Source organism: Chinchilla lanigera, unplaced genomic scaffold (genome assembly GCF_000276665.1).
Source record: "Chinchilla lanigera isolate Chin_1 unplaced genomic scaffold, ChiLan1.0 scaffold00023, whole genome shotgun sequence".
Classification (NCBI taxonomy): domain Eukaryota; kingdom Metazoa; phylum Chordata; class Mammalia; order Rodentia; family Chinchillidae; genus Chinchilla; species Chinchilla lanigera.
In genome coordinates this window covers 330,409-344,067 of record NW_004955424.1, presented here as the reverse complement: position 1 = coordinate 344,067, position 13,659 = coordinate 330,409, and the positions used below count along the sequence as shown (strand labels likewise).

At 47.9% G+C, this 13,659-nt stretch overlaps 1 long non-coding RNA gene across 1 annotated transcript in view; it reads left to right on the top strand.

The window, feature by feature from the left end:
- The window catches only part of LOC102011884, an 8,906-nt gene extending 8,550 nt beyond the window's left edge, over positions 1 to 356 (top strand). Inside the window, exon 3 of the long non-coding RNA XR_261019.2 lies at positions 230 to 356. This is a non-coding gene — a long non-coding RNA (uncharacterized LOC102011884). The remainder of the gene's footprint in view (positions 1 to 229) is intronic.
- The last annotated feature ends 13,303 nt before the right edge of the window (positions 357 to 13,659 follow it).

The following is a 13,659-nucleotide window of genomic DNA, read 5'->3' as shown; positions in this document are numbered from 1 at the left end:
TTTTTTTGTCTTTTTGAGACAGGGTCTCACTACTCACTTTAAACTGGCCTTGAGCTCACTTTGTAGCCCAGGCTGGCCTCAAATTCACAGGGATCCTCCTGCCTCAGCCTCCCAAATTCTGGGATTACAGGTATGCGCCACCATGCCTGGCAGTCTCTAGGTTTTCAGCCCTGTAAAACTGTCTGAAGGCTCAGTGTGCTAACTCTGTCTTTCATTTTTCTTCAAACAGGAACATCTCTCAAGCATCAGGGCATTAGTGGGGGATGTGTTTCAGAGGCAGCCTCTTTGAACAGTCTGACGGCATCAGGTCTCTGAGGCAAGGTGAGGAGGAAGAGAAAAACATAAACACAAGCTTCCGCTGGTGAGTTTGCCATTAAAGTGTTTCCTACACTGGACAGTGTTAGTATGTGGGGTTTTTTAATCGCGCCGAAAGTCTGAGTTGTGACATGGAAAGGAGCACATGGCTGTCGCAGCACCGCTTTCTGCTGTTGGGACCTCGAGGCCAGAGAAGTCTGGGCTGGGCATACGATATATGATGTGTCCTCTGTCAGGCGAGCACTTCCAGGCACTGAGTTCATTGTGGGCTTATTCCAGTTTGTGGGTATTTTGTTCTGCTATTTGAGACAGACTCTCCCTTTTTTTTTTGTCTTTTTTGAGACAGGGTCTCACTACCCAGTTCAGTCTGGACTTGACCTCACTTTGTAGCCCAGGCTGACCTTGAACTCACCGTGATCCTCCTGCCTCAGCCTCCAGAGTGCTGGGATTACAGGTATGGGCCACCACGCCCGGCTTCCCTCTGTGGTTGAGGCTGGCCTTGAACTCACTCTGTAGCGCAGGCTGGCCTGGAACTCATGGTGTGTGAGGTGATGACAGGTGTGCACCACCACCATGCCCAGCACAAATTTGTGAGGTTAGGGTTTTCATGGTCTGCATTTGTAGACGGGGAAGACACTCAAGTTTGATGAAGGGTGACAAGCGTGTCTTTATTATGGGACTCAGAGGAATGGTAACAGAAAATAAATCCAAGCAGCAGTCCTAAAGCCAACACTCCGTGCAAGGAAGAAGGTCACTGCTACTTCCAGGCTGATTCCAGGTCAGGAGACGGGGGCGCCAAACATGAAGACATTTTGTTTCCTTTTTGTCCTGTAGGAGACCATGGCAAGTGGTGCCATGGGTTCCCCAGAAGTGATCCTAGTTCTTGAACATCTTGGTGAAGAAGCCTACTTCTTTTTGTTTGGTTGATTTTTTGAGACAGATTCTTACTATATAGTTTAAGATAGCTTTGAACTCAAGATGTAGCCCTGGCTGGGCTCAAATTCTCTTTTCTTTTCTTTTCTTTTTTTTTTTTTTTTGAGACAGGGTCTCGCTATGTAGTTCAGGCTGGCCTTGAGCTCACTTTGTAGCCCAGGCTGGTCTTGAATTCACAATGATCCTCCTGCTTCAGCCTCCTGAGTGCTGGGATTAGAGGCTTTTATGCCACCACGCCCGGCAACTGGGCTCAAATTCTTGGTGATCCTCGTGCCTCAGACTCCTGAGGGTGGGGATTATAGGTGTGTACCACCATGCCCTGCTATTAACTGCATTTTACAAATGAGGAAATTGAGGCAAAAGGAGCTAAGTATGATGGTCCTCAGTTTATAAGGGTCAAGTCATTATTTGAAGCTGGCCCCACTGACTTCACACTGCACCAGGCTGTGGAGTCTATGACTTCCCCAGTGAGGTGAAGCCACCGGGGATGGTCCCCAGGCAGCTGCAAGCTGTGTGCCCCTCCTAAGGACGTGTTACACTCTGGGTGTACCTGTGCCTTTCACAAAATATTGGCTAAGGCGAGACGAAAGGGATGTCCTGGCTGAGATGGGACAAGACAACTTCCTCCCAGTGGTGCTCTGCCAAGCGCCAAGGAGCCCTCTCCCCAGAGGAGCACATGGCCGAGGGTGAGGGGACAAGCAAGTTGGGAGCTGCTCACAAGAAAAGAGTGCAAACTCATCCAGCAACAGCACCTGCAGCCTAACGTCCAGTAGGAGATCTGGAGGTTGTGCACAGTGTGGGCACCTGTAATCCTGGCACTCTGAGGGCAGGGTGATCCCACATTCAAAGCTCAGCCTGGGCCATTTGGTGAATTACTGGGACTGTGTCTCGAAAGTCAAAAAATAAAAAGAGCTGGAAATGTAGCTCAGCACAAAGGCCCTGGGTTCAATACCCAGTGCCAAAAAAAAAAAAAAAAAAAGGGGAGAGAGATCTTCAGAGATCTTTAGAGGTGAAAACGTGAAAATTAAATTTTAACTATTCTTTACATTTTTATTTTTAATTGTTTAGTGAGTAATGTTCCCCTTTACTGTTAGAATAAAATACACCAATACACTATGTAGACTGTTAATCACTCTTTTAATATCAAAACACATAATTATATATGTCAACCTTTTTTTTTTTGTCTTTTTGAGACAGGGTCTCACTCTGCAGTTCAGGCTGGCCTTAAGCTCACTTTGTAGCCCAGGCTGGCCTTGAGCTCACAGTGATCCTCCCTGCCTCAGCCTCCTCCGGAGTGCTGGGATTACAGGTGTGTGCCATCACATCTGGCTCCATGTCAACGTTTAACAGAAAAGTTAGAAAATAAAGTTGAAAGGGTTCCCCACAATGAATGTATTCATTATGTGTCACAAACATGTACTAATAAAAAATAAATTTAAAAAAATCAAACCTAAAGAATTTCCTAGAAAGTAGAACAAGAATACAGAGAGGTGAAAACTAGAACAAAATAGATAAAAAAATTAGAGTATCAAGCCAAAGGGTCCAATATCCAATAATATAAATTTCAAAAATAACCAAGAAAGTGGCAGGAAGAACATGTAAAGAAGTGATACAAGAAAACTGACCAATCTTGAAGCCTCTTGTGTCTAAATTAAAAAGATCTGTGGATGGCTGAGTTATAGAGGGTCTGCTTAGCATGTGGAGGCCTTAGAAGTATAGATTATAAGGACAGAAGCACAGAAATATCCCCAAAATCCAGACAGCTATCTAGAGATGCGCAAACCACCCAAGGGTCCATTAATGGATCCATGGGTGAAAGTCATTTAAAAGAAAAATGAGGCTGGGTGTGGTGGTGCACGCCTGTAATCCCGCCACTCCACTTGGGAGGCTGAGGCAGGAGGATCACTGCGAGTTTGAGACCAGCATGGGCTACAAAGTGAGCTCAAGGCCAGCCTGAACTGTATAGCGAGAGCCTGTCTCAAAAAAAGACAAAAAATTAAAAAATTTTGAAAAAGAAAAAAAAAATGAATTGGACTGGGGGTGTAGCTTAGTAGAGGAGACCTAGCCTCCCATCTGCAAAGAATGAAGTTCTGATGCTTCACGTAAACTCAAAGTGTGGTGTTAAGCAGCCAGGCACAAAGCAGGCGCCCTGAAGGATCCCTTTCTGAGTAACACCCTCATCCGAGCAAAGGGAGATCGGTGGTCGCCTGAGGTGTCCACCAGTGGTGAAGCAGAAGGAGTGGGCAATGACTGCTGAGGGGGTGGGATTTCTTTTTGGGGTGATGAACATGTCCTCGACTGGATTCTAGGGTCCACTGGCTGTACCAAAACATCACTTCTACTTCTTCTTCTCATCTGACGCTGACCAGTGCCTTGTGTGGTTTCGAGTCTCTTGTTTGTAAGAGTCATCAGACGAAGGCCGGGCCAGAGCTCCATGGTGGAGCACTTGCCTGGCATGCCTGAGGCCGGGGTTCTGTCCCCAGCGCTGCCATTGCAACAGGAATGAGACCGAGCGACCGTCTCTGGGAATGGGCCCACTTTATCCCTAAGTCACCGCCTGTGGGGTGAGGATTGCGAATATGAACTGAGCCACAGGACGAGAGTCTCCTGGTGCCGAGCTCGCCCTCCAGGGACACCATGGCTCCTCCGCTGTCCTCCAAAGGCTGAGCGTGGGTTCTTGCCAGGTGACACAGGAGCCCCATTGCTCTCCCTGCTGCGGAGGTCACAGAGAGGCAACGCCCCCCTGTGTGCCTGCAGACATCAACTCGCGGCCACAAACAGCGGGGCTTTCACAAAGCTGCGCGCTCCGTCTGTCATCAGCAGGCCCAGGAGAGGGGAGCCCGCCTAGCCATCCCTCTTCCTCCTGACGCTCACCGGCCGGGCCTCCGAGATCCGCAAATAAAGCCCACCGTGGACAGCTACGCTCTCTGACCCTTTAACCTGCAATAAAAATAAAGCTTGGAGAACGGACCCCAACTCTGGCTCCTGCGGGGTCCTCCTTGCCTCACCTGTTGACAGGTGTCTGCCAGACCCCAAGGTTACCTTTGATTTAGCTGCGGCGGCGGCTCCACCCTGTAATCCTCCGCGAAGCCGTGGTCAGTTTATGTGGTAACCCGAGCCAGAGCCATTTCCTGCCTGCTGATGACGCGGCCGTCTGTTAGCACCTGCTGGAAAGACCGCTGGAGTCCCCTCAGGGCCATGCAGCCGCAGAATGCGTATAGAGCCAGAGCTGCTTGGAAACAAATGTCCTACAAGTTTTCAAAATGGAAGAAGGGGCTGTATTCCCATATAACTTTGTGTAAAGCCCTAAGATGTTGCAGTACTTTCTTTTCAGAGAGCTAAGAGTGGATCCTGGGTTAAATAAAAAATCTGCCAGGCGTGGTGGCACACACCTGTAATCCCAGCATTTGGGAGGCTGAGGCAGGAGGATCGTTGTGAGTTCGAGACCAGCCTGGGCTACAAAGTGAGCTCACAGCCGGCCTGAACTGCACATTGAGACCCTGTCTCAAAAAGAAAAAAAAAAAAGAAAAAAAAAGATCTGCACTTAAACCTATGCGTAGAGGTACACTGCTATAATCCCAGTACTCAGGAGGTTGAGGCAGGAGGATCTTTGCAAATTTGAGGCCAGCCTGGGCTACACAGTGAGTTCAAGGCCACCCTTCAGCTATACAGTGGTATCCTGTCTCAAAAAAACCAAACATAAGGAGGCGAAGGGCTGGGGATAGAACTCAGTGGCACAGCACCTGCCTGGCAAGCACAAAGTCCTGAGTTCAATTCCTGGTACAAAAAAAGGAGGCAGGGCTGGGGATTTAGCTCAGCGGCAAAGCGCCTGCCTGGCAAGCGCAAGGTCGTGAGTTCGGTTCCCGGTACCGGAGAAAAACTAAAAAAAAAAAGGAGGCAAAGAGGGATTGAAGGGAGGATAAGGGGATGAGGGGAAAAAAGGAACTGAGATAAGTCATGTACAGCTACTAAGTCCCTATAATGAAAGTGATCATTATGTACATTTAAAATGTACCAATAACTTAATTTAAAAAACAAACACAAACAGCAAAATTATGATCATATTGTTAGGGGATAATGATGCCTCAGCAGAGGGGTGTGTGTCTGTGTGTATACATTTTGCTTTATTTTGAATGTAGGAAAATATGGCCAGACATAGTGGCATAGGCCTGTAATTCGAACACTGGGGAGCGGGGCTGGGGATAGAGCCCAGTGGCGCAGTACCTGCCTGCAAACACTGGGGAGGCTGAGGCAGGAGGGTTGGGAATTTGAGGCCAGCCGGTAAGTTCAAGGCCAGGTTGGACTGCGTAGTGAGACCCTGCCTCAACAAAGAAACACAAATATTTGGCTTTAAATTTTCTGAGTGTACCCAATTCCAAAATACTCATGACCTCCTGCTCTACCTCATGTCTTATTGCTGCTATAACAAATCACCGCAGAGGCTGAGGGTATGCCTCATAGTAGGATGTGTGCCTAGCGTGCATGAGGCCCTGCATTTGATCCCCAGCACCACCCCCCAAAGAGTAAATTACCACACAGTTAGTGGGTAAGGAATACTAACATAGCCAGGGGAGGAGGTGCAAGCCTGTACTCCCAGTACTCTAAGAGGCTGAGACAGGAGAGTGAGTGGAAAGTTCAAGCCCAACCCAGACAATTTGGCAATTTAGTAATACACTGTCTCAAAACAAAAGTAAAAAGGATGGGGGTGTTTAGTGTGAAGGCCCTTGGTTAAATCCCTATACAGGGCCGGGCGTGGTGGCACATGCCTGTAATCCCAGCATTCTGGAGGCTGAGGCAGGAGGATCGCTGCAAGTTTGAGACCAGCCTGGGCTACAAAGTGAGCTCCAGGCCAGCCCGAACGGCACAGCGAGACTCTGTCTCAAGAAAAGGAAGACTAAATCCCTGTACAAAATGATGATGATGATGATAACGATCCCACAAATTTGTCCCATAGGGGATTGAAAGCCGGAAGCCCTAAATGAAGGCATCAAGGAACGCGCTCTTCGCTGAAGCTTGTGGCAGAAACCTCTTTCCCTTCCCTTCCCTCCCAGCTTCGAGAGCCTCCTGGACCCTGGCTCGGGTCCCTTCTTCCTCTTCAGGGCCAGGGTGGCACCCCCAGCTCCAGTCGCCTTGCAGCTTCTGCCCATGCCCCTTCCTGACTCTGCAACAACCCTGCCAATCTGGGAATATTTCCCACTTCACCACCCTTAACTTGAGCCTGACTGCAAAGTTCTCTTTCCCACTTAAGGTGCCTGTGGGGCCGGCTCAGTCCGAGTTGCTAACACCAGAGTTTGGAGCCCGGAGCTGACAGCAGGGCACATGAGCAGTGCTGAGGGGCAGAGGAGGAAGAGTGCTCCCTGCTTCCCAGGGCTGCGCGTGTTCCCAGGACCTGGCCCAGAGCCTCCTTTCTCCCCAGTGAGTCGGCCTTCTCAGCCCATTCTCAGAAAGTGCAGGGCGTGTAGCTCAGTGGTAGAGCACTTGCCTGCCATGGGCAAGGCCCTGGGTTCAATCTCCGGTTGGAGGTAGGGACGGCAGGTGTTGAACCAGGCGGGCTGGGCTGGCACACACCTGTAATCCCAGCACTCTGGGAGGATGAGGCAGGAGGATCAACCACAAATTCCAGGCCAGCCCAGACAGTTTAGGAAGACCCTGTAACAAAATAAAAACATAAAAAAGGGGCTAGGGAAGTAGCTCAGTGCAAAGGCCCTGGACTCAATTCCTAGTACAGGAGGGAAAAGCAGGCATTGAACTGGATGTACACCTGTAATCATGCTGCTTAGGAGGCTGAGGCAGGGAGATTGCAAGTTCCAGGCCAGCCTGAGCTACATAACAAAGACCCTGTGAGCGGGGTGTGGTGACTCACACCTATAATCCCTATACTCAGGAGGCTGAGGCAGGACCATCACTGTGAGTTAAAGGTCAGCCAGGGCTACTTGAGTTGAAGGCAGCCTGAACTACATAGTGAAACCTTGTCTCAAAAAAAAAAAATTAGACACAGTAGCTGCCATGCCCCCTTGCTTTGGGAGGATGGAGCGGCGCTTACTCTGCGTGACTTTGTAAGAGACTGTCTTCTCCCCGGGGCACTTTCCTCCTTTCCTCGGGTATGAAAGCGGAGGGACACACACTGCGTGGTACCTGCAGGGACAACGAGGTTGGTGCGAGAGAGCTGCCTACCTGCAAAGGACCATGTACCGTGGGTGCAATGCACTCGAGTTAGGGTGTAAATATGTAACCAGGATGTGGTTAGAGTCAGACGAGACCTGAGCCCCGATCCTTCCAAACCCTCGCATTAGATGTGGCTGAGCCTGAAACCCAGGCGTCCCAGCGCCCGGGTCCTTCCTTCCGTCGCAGTCCGACACTAGGATGGTGTACAGGACCGCGTACGTAGTGCCTGGTTTGGTTCATTAGCTTCTCTCTCCAGCGATCCCCGGCCCCTTCCACCACCCCCAGGCTGTCCCCTGTGCAGTGCCGGTCGCTGCAGAACCAGGCAGAGACGGGCGGCTCCTCAGTTTGTCAGCTCAGTTCCGGGTCTCTTTCTTGGTCCTCGCAACCAGGTGTTCGCTCAAACAGTCTCCCGATTCCCGATTCCCACGTTGGCTGGTTTAAGCCCTGGTGATTTGTTCTTGTCTTTTCTGTCACTCCCTACCTGTGTCTGCCTTCAGAACCGCCAGGGCTGTTCCAGTTGTCACCTCAGTTCCTGATAGACTTTGCATGGACCTGCTCTGCTATTTATAGGCCGTATTATTTCTGTCCTTCCCTCCTCCCCTCCCGCTTTTCCTTTTGCATTTCAGTAAATTGCACTACATTACGTCATTGGATTCACTATTTTAGTGTCCATCTCTACGAGTTTGTTTTTTAATATTTATTTTTTATTAGTCCATGTTTGTGATACCTAATGATCACTTTCATCGTGGGGAGTTGGGACACGTGCATCGCGCCTCTTCATTCTTTCTGCACCCCCTTTCCCTCCCCTCCCAACTGCCACCCTCCATCCTTTGGTCCAGTTCTCTTTTGCAAAAGATCTGTCTCCCAATGCTATGATTTTGAACACACACACACACACACACACACACACACAGATGTGTGATCTCTATCACAGTCAAGATATAAGCTCAGTACTCCAAGGAGCACACTTTTGGTGTCATATCTAAGAACTCTTTGCTTACCCCAAAGTGACAAAAGTCGTTTCCTGGGCAGGGTATGTTGGTGTACACCTGTAATCTCAGCACTCGGGAGGCTGAGGCAGGAGGATTGTTGCGAGTTCAAGACCAGCCTGAGCTCCAAACTGAGCTCAAGTCCAGCCTGAACTACATAGTGAAACCCTGGCTACAAAAAAATCCAAAAAAAAAAAAAAAAAAAAAAAAAAATCTCCTGTACAGACATTCCTTGTTTAACAACCAAGTTCTGTCCCTGTGACTAGGTCATTAAATGAATCCGTCGCTAGATGAGAAATTCTGTATAGTGTGTACATTACAATATTTAGAACAAAGAATGGTCAGAGGAAACTCTAACTTGATGACTTTGCTTTTATCTGCATAATTCTTCATGCAGCACTGTGATATATAACAGAACATAAAACTATAGTACTGTACAGTACAGGCCAATCATCAAAAATTACAGTACTGCATAAACAAGGTATAGTATACCTAAAAAAGACACTGGGTCTCTATAAACAAGGTGTACAGCCGGGTGTCGTGGCACACACCTGTAATCCCAGCACTCGGGAGGCTGAAGCAGGAGGATCATTTCAAGTTCGAGACCATCCTGGGCTACATAGTGAGCTCAAGGCCAGCCTGAACTGCATAGCGAGACCCTGTCTCAAAAAGACAAAAACCAAGATGTACAGAACTGTAGAAATGAGTCCAAAGTCGTAACCGTGGGTCTTGAGTCCAAGCAGCTCACCTCAGTCCTAAGTCTGAACAGTCATTAATCATGTAGGTCATTAAATGAATATCTATTTTTTTCTGGAAGTTTTAGTGTTAGATTTTATGGTCCATTCTGAATGACTTTCTGCATAAGGTGTGAGGCGTAGACTGAGGTTTTGTGTGTGTTTGTTTTTTGCCTTCTGGAATGGAATTCTTTCAGCCTCCTCTGTTGAGAAATCTTTTCTTTCTCCACCAGTTAATTGCCTTTGCAACTTTGTAGAAAGCCCATGGACTGCATACTGCCGTGCGTCTATTTCTGTGTTTGCTCTTCTGCCCCACTGATCTGTCTTAATTAGCACAGCTTCTGAGTGAGACTTGGGTCACCCAGGCTTGCTGGCTTCAAAACTGACTTTGGTTATTTTGATTCCTTTGCCTTGCCATACACATTTTAGAGTAGGCCTCTTGAGTCTTACAAACTCTGTGCTGGGATTTTTATTGAAATTGCAATAAAGCTACAGATCGGTTCGAGAGAACAGGCATCTTAATAATATTGGGTCTTCAGATCCATGAACAGAGTTTATTGTTTGAGATCTCTTTTCATTTCATTTATTAGTATTTTATGGTTTTTTGCATACTGATGTTGTACACATTCTATTGAATTTTTATCTGATTTTAACTGATCTACTCAATCAGTTTTGATGCTGTTATAAATGGTACTGTGTGTGTGTGTGTGTGTGTGTGTGTGTGTGTGTATGTATGTGCGTGTGTGTGACTAAGGATTGAACACAGGCTCTTCAGACTGAGTTATACCCCCAACCCTTTTTTGTCTTGTTATGTTTTTCATTTTGAGACAGTTGTCTAAGTCAGTAAATTTCCCAGTCTGCGTTTGAACTTGGGGTCCTCCTGCCTTAGTCTCCCAAGGTGCTGGCATTACAGGCATACACCACCACGCCTAGCTCATTTCTGACTTTTAACTACAGTCTTTAGATGTTCATCCTGTATTTCCATGTCAGACATTAAACTTGCTCTTTTGCCTGAAAGAAGGAGCACCAAGACAGATAGATACATTGCATAGAATGGCAAAAGTAAAATTTTTTCAAAAGCTGCATTTCATGTGTGGTGTATTCATTTATCTTCATTTGATTTCAAACTTGAATGAATGCAAACATCACCAGGTTTTAAAACTTGAGTCTCTGGGTCTGGGTCTCACCCACAAAGAGCCTGATATGGTAGCCCGGTCTGTCCTATTGCCATTAGGACACATGGTCTCACCTTTCACGTCACCCTGCTCACCATTAATGTAGGGGGCTTAGACCACTGCTGAAGAGCAGTGGGTATGTCCTGCCTGGTGGAAAACAGTACCATCATTTTTTTTTTTTTGGAAACCATAGCATACATATATATATTTGAAGATGGGTCTTGCTGTGTAGTTCAGGCTGGCCCTGAACTTACTATGTAGCCCAGGCTGGACTCCAACTTGCAATAATCAGGCTCATCCACCCAAGTGCCGGGATTACAGGTGTGCACCGCCAGGCTGGGATAGATTATCAAAAACATTGAACAAATGCGCTGAGGTTTCCCCTCCCACTTTCTGAGGTTTCCGTTAAACCCAAACTCACCAATATCTACTGGCGTAAGTGAGGCCCTCCAAAGGAGGTAAATTTGGTTTTGAGGGCTAGATCTCTGTGCTTTAGCTGCGGATTCTGTGTTTAACAAGAAATGGGAGAAAGGAAAGTAGCTTCCCCAGTGGAATCTGAATCAAAAGAAGATGAAAGCGGAGTGTGGTGACACACACTTATAATCCCAGCACTCAAGTGGCTGAGGCAGGAGGATTGCCATGAATTCAAGGCCAGCCCTGGCCACATGAGTGAATTCAAGGCTGGCCTGCAGTACATAGTAAGACCCTGTTTTCTTTACTTATTTATTTATTTATTTATTTATTTTTGGTCTTTTTGAGACACGGTCTCGCTATGAAGTTCAGACTGGCCTTGAGCTCACTTTGTAGCCCAGGCTGGTCTCGAACTCACAATGCTCCTCATGCCTCAGCCTCCTGAGTGCTAGGATTACAGGTCTGCACCACCATGCCTGGCTGAGACCCTGTTTTTTTTAAAAAAAAAAAAAAAAGAAAAAGAAATGATGAAAAGTTTTATAATTGCAGCAATAAAAGCATACGTAACCAGAAAAAAGTATTCTAGGCCGGGCATGGTGGCTGAGCCACCAGCATGCTGAGCCAGGAGGCTGAATCAGGAGGATTGCTGTGGGTTCAAGGCCAGCCTGGGCTACACAGTGAATTCAAGGCCAGTCTGGACTCTGTCTCACCCTGAAGGAGCCTGATATGGCAGGTGTGGGTCTGGCTTTAGGAACTGTGTTTTATTCCCAGACCCTGTCTCAAAAAACTAACAAGAAAAGAAAAGTATGCTGTATTTGCCTAGCATCTATTTTGAAACTGTTTTTCCTTCCTTTTGGGGGAAAGAGGGAGGGAGAGAGGAAGAACTGGAAATTCCAAGCAAGAGAAACTATTCTCTGCTCATGCCACATGGCTCTCCTAGACATCTGCCTCTCCCCAAAGTGCTCATCCAGGGCTTGCCCCATCTTTGAGGCAAGAATGAGCAAGCACCTTTCCCCCAGCCTCGCTACAGAGCTGGAGCTAACTCTGCAAAGGGATCGTGCAGTGAATTGATTGTGAGGCAGCTGGCTTGCAGGATGCAAAACCTTAGAGCAAATCCACCTGAAAGGCTGGAAATCAGATGAGAAGGAAAAATTACATCCCGGTCCAATTAAAAGAAGAAAACAATTCTCGAACAGTGATTCCTGGGCTGCTGGGACACGTGGAAAATCCCACCTACCAAGGGAGGGCAGCAAGGAGCCCTGGGTGTGAGTATGCTGCTGACTGCAGACTAAAGGAGAAATTGTGCTGGGGTGCAGCTCGGCGCAGGGTGCTTGCCCAGCACAAACAAGGCCCTGGTCCAGCACCCAGCACTGCGAGCTGATGAGGCTGGAAGGGTGGGAGGTGGGGGAGGTTTCTGATTCCTGGGAATCCAAGGTCTTTCTATTTATAGCGGGATCTGGTTAATGCATCCAAGGTCTAACCGGAGCCATACGGACATAATATCCTGCATTCTACGGCAATGGAGCCAGCACTTGCTTTACCCTGTGAAAGCCTGCTGGGGTTTCCAGGCCATGTCACCGAGTGGGCAGCGGTCCATACACTCATCAAGCAGTGTGAGAAGAGAAATCACCCTTAGAGGGGCTCTGTTTACCCACAAACACCTGGACGAGTGGCGATGATGGAGAGGAGACGCAGGTAAGGCAGGTAAGGCGCCGGGTGGAGCAGGCCACCGTGCCCCAGCCATGCCCCTGTGCCTCGCTCGTGCTCACTGGCTCCCCCCGTCACATTTCTCAGCAATGTGGCTGTGCAGTTTTCTGGGAGAATGACGCAAATGCAGAAATTTTTTTAAGGTGTCACTTTGGGGCAGAGGTGAATGTCCTACCAAATACAATCCAGGCAGCTTCAAATCTGGGAAGAGGCACAGAGAGAGAGAGAGAGAGAGAGAGAGAGAGAGAGAGAGAGAGAGAGAGAGAGACATCAGAGTTTCTGATTTGCACTCCATGTAGATTTCCCTGGCTCAGAGGCAGGGAGGGGGCTTAGTGGCAGAATTCTTGGCCTGTGTGCACAGGGCCTTGGGTTTGACCCCCAGCACCCCAAAAGCAAAACCAAAACAAAATGCAAAGAACTCTGCCCAAGGCTTTTCTTTCTTTCTTTCTCTCTTTCTTTCTGTCTTTTTGAAACAGGGTTCCCCTATGCAGTTCAGGCTGGTCTTGAACTCACAACGATCCTCCTGCCTCAGCCTCCTGAGAAAGTTCTTTGTTGTCAGGGACCATCTTTTTCTTTCTGAGTACTGAGAGTTGAACTCAGGACCTTGCACTTGCCAGGCGGGTGCTTGTACCACTGAGCTACATCCCTGCAAGGCTTTACTGTTCTCATATAACGCAGTACATCTCCCACACAGTACAGATGCTCAATATTCAATTAAATAAAAAACCAGTCCTCTCCTGGTGGTTGTTTGAGTCTCTACCTGCTATTAGGGTTCGCTAAAGATAAATACAAAATGAGGAGGAGTATGGAGAAAAGCACTGGTGGAATGGAGGTCTGCACACGTTATGCTCTTAGTTAATGTGAATTCGGGTCCTCAGTGAATCATTTCTTCAAAAATAGAGCTTATTGAGCTGAGCGTGTCGCCCAGTGGTACAGCATGGGCTTAGCATGTACAAGGCCCTCAGTACAACCCCCACACCAAAACACAAAAAAGCTTACAAAATAATAAAGTATTACAAACTACTTCGTGTATATTAATACAAATAATACCGAAAAAAGGAAAGGCATAATAAATGGCATTCCACCAATCTAATGTTATTTTCCCCAGGTGTGGTAGCACACATCTGTAATACCAGCACTCAGGAGGCTGAGGCAGGAGGATCGTTGCTAGTTTGAGACCAGTCGAGGCTACAATGTGAGCTCAAGGCCAGTCTGAACTGCACAGCAAGA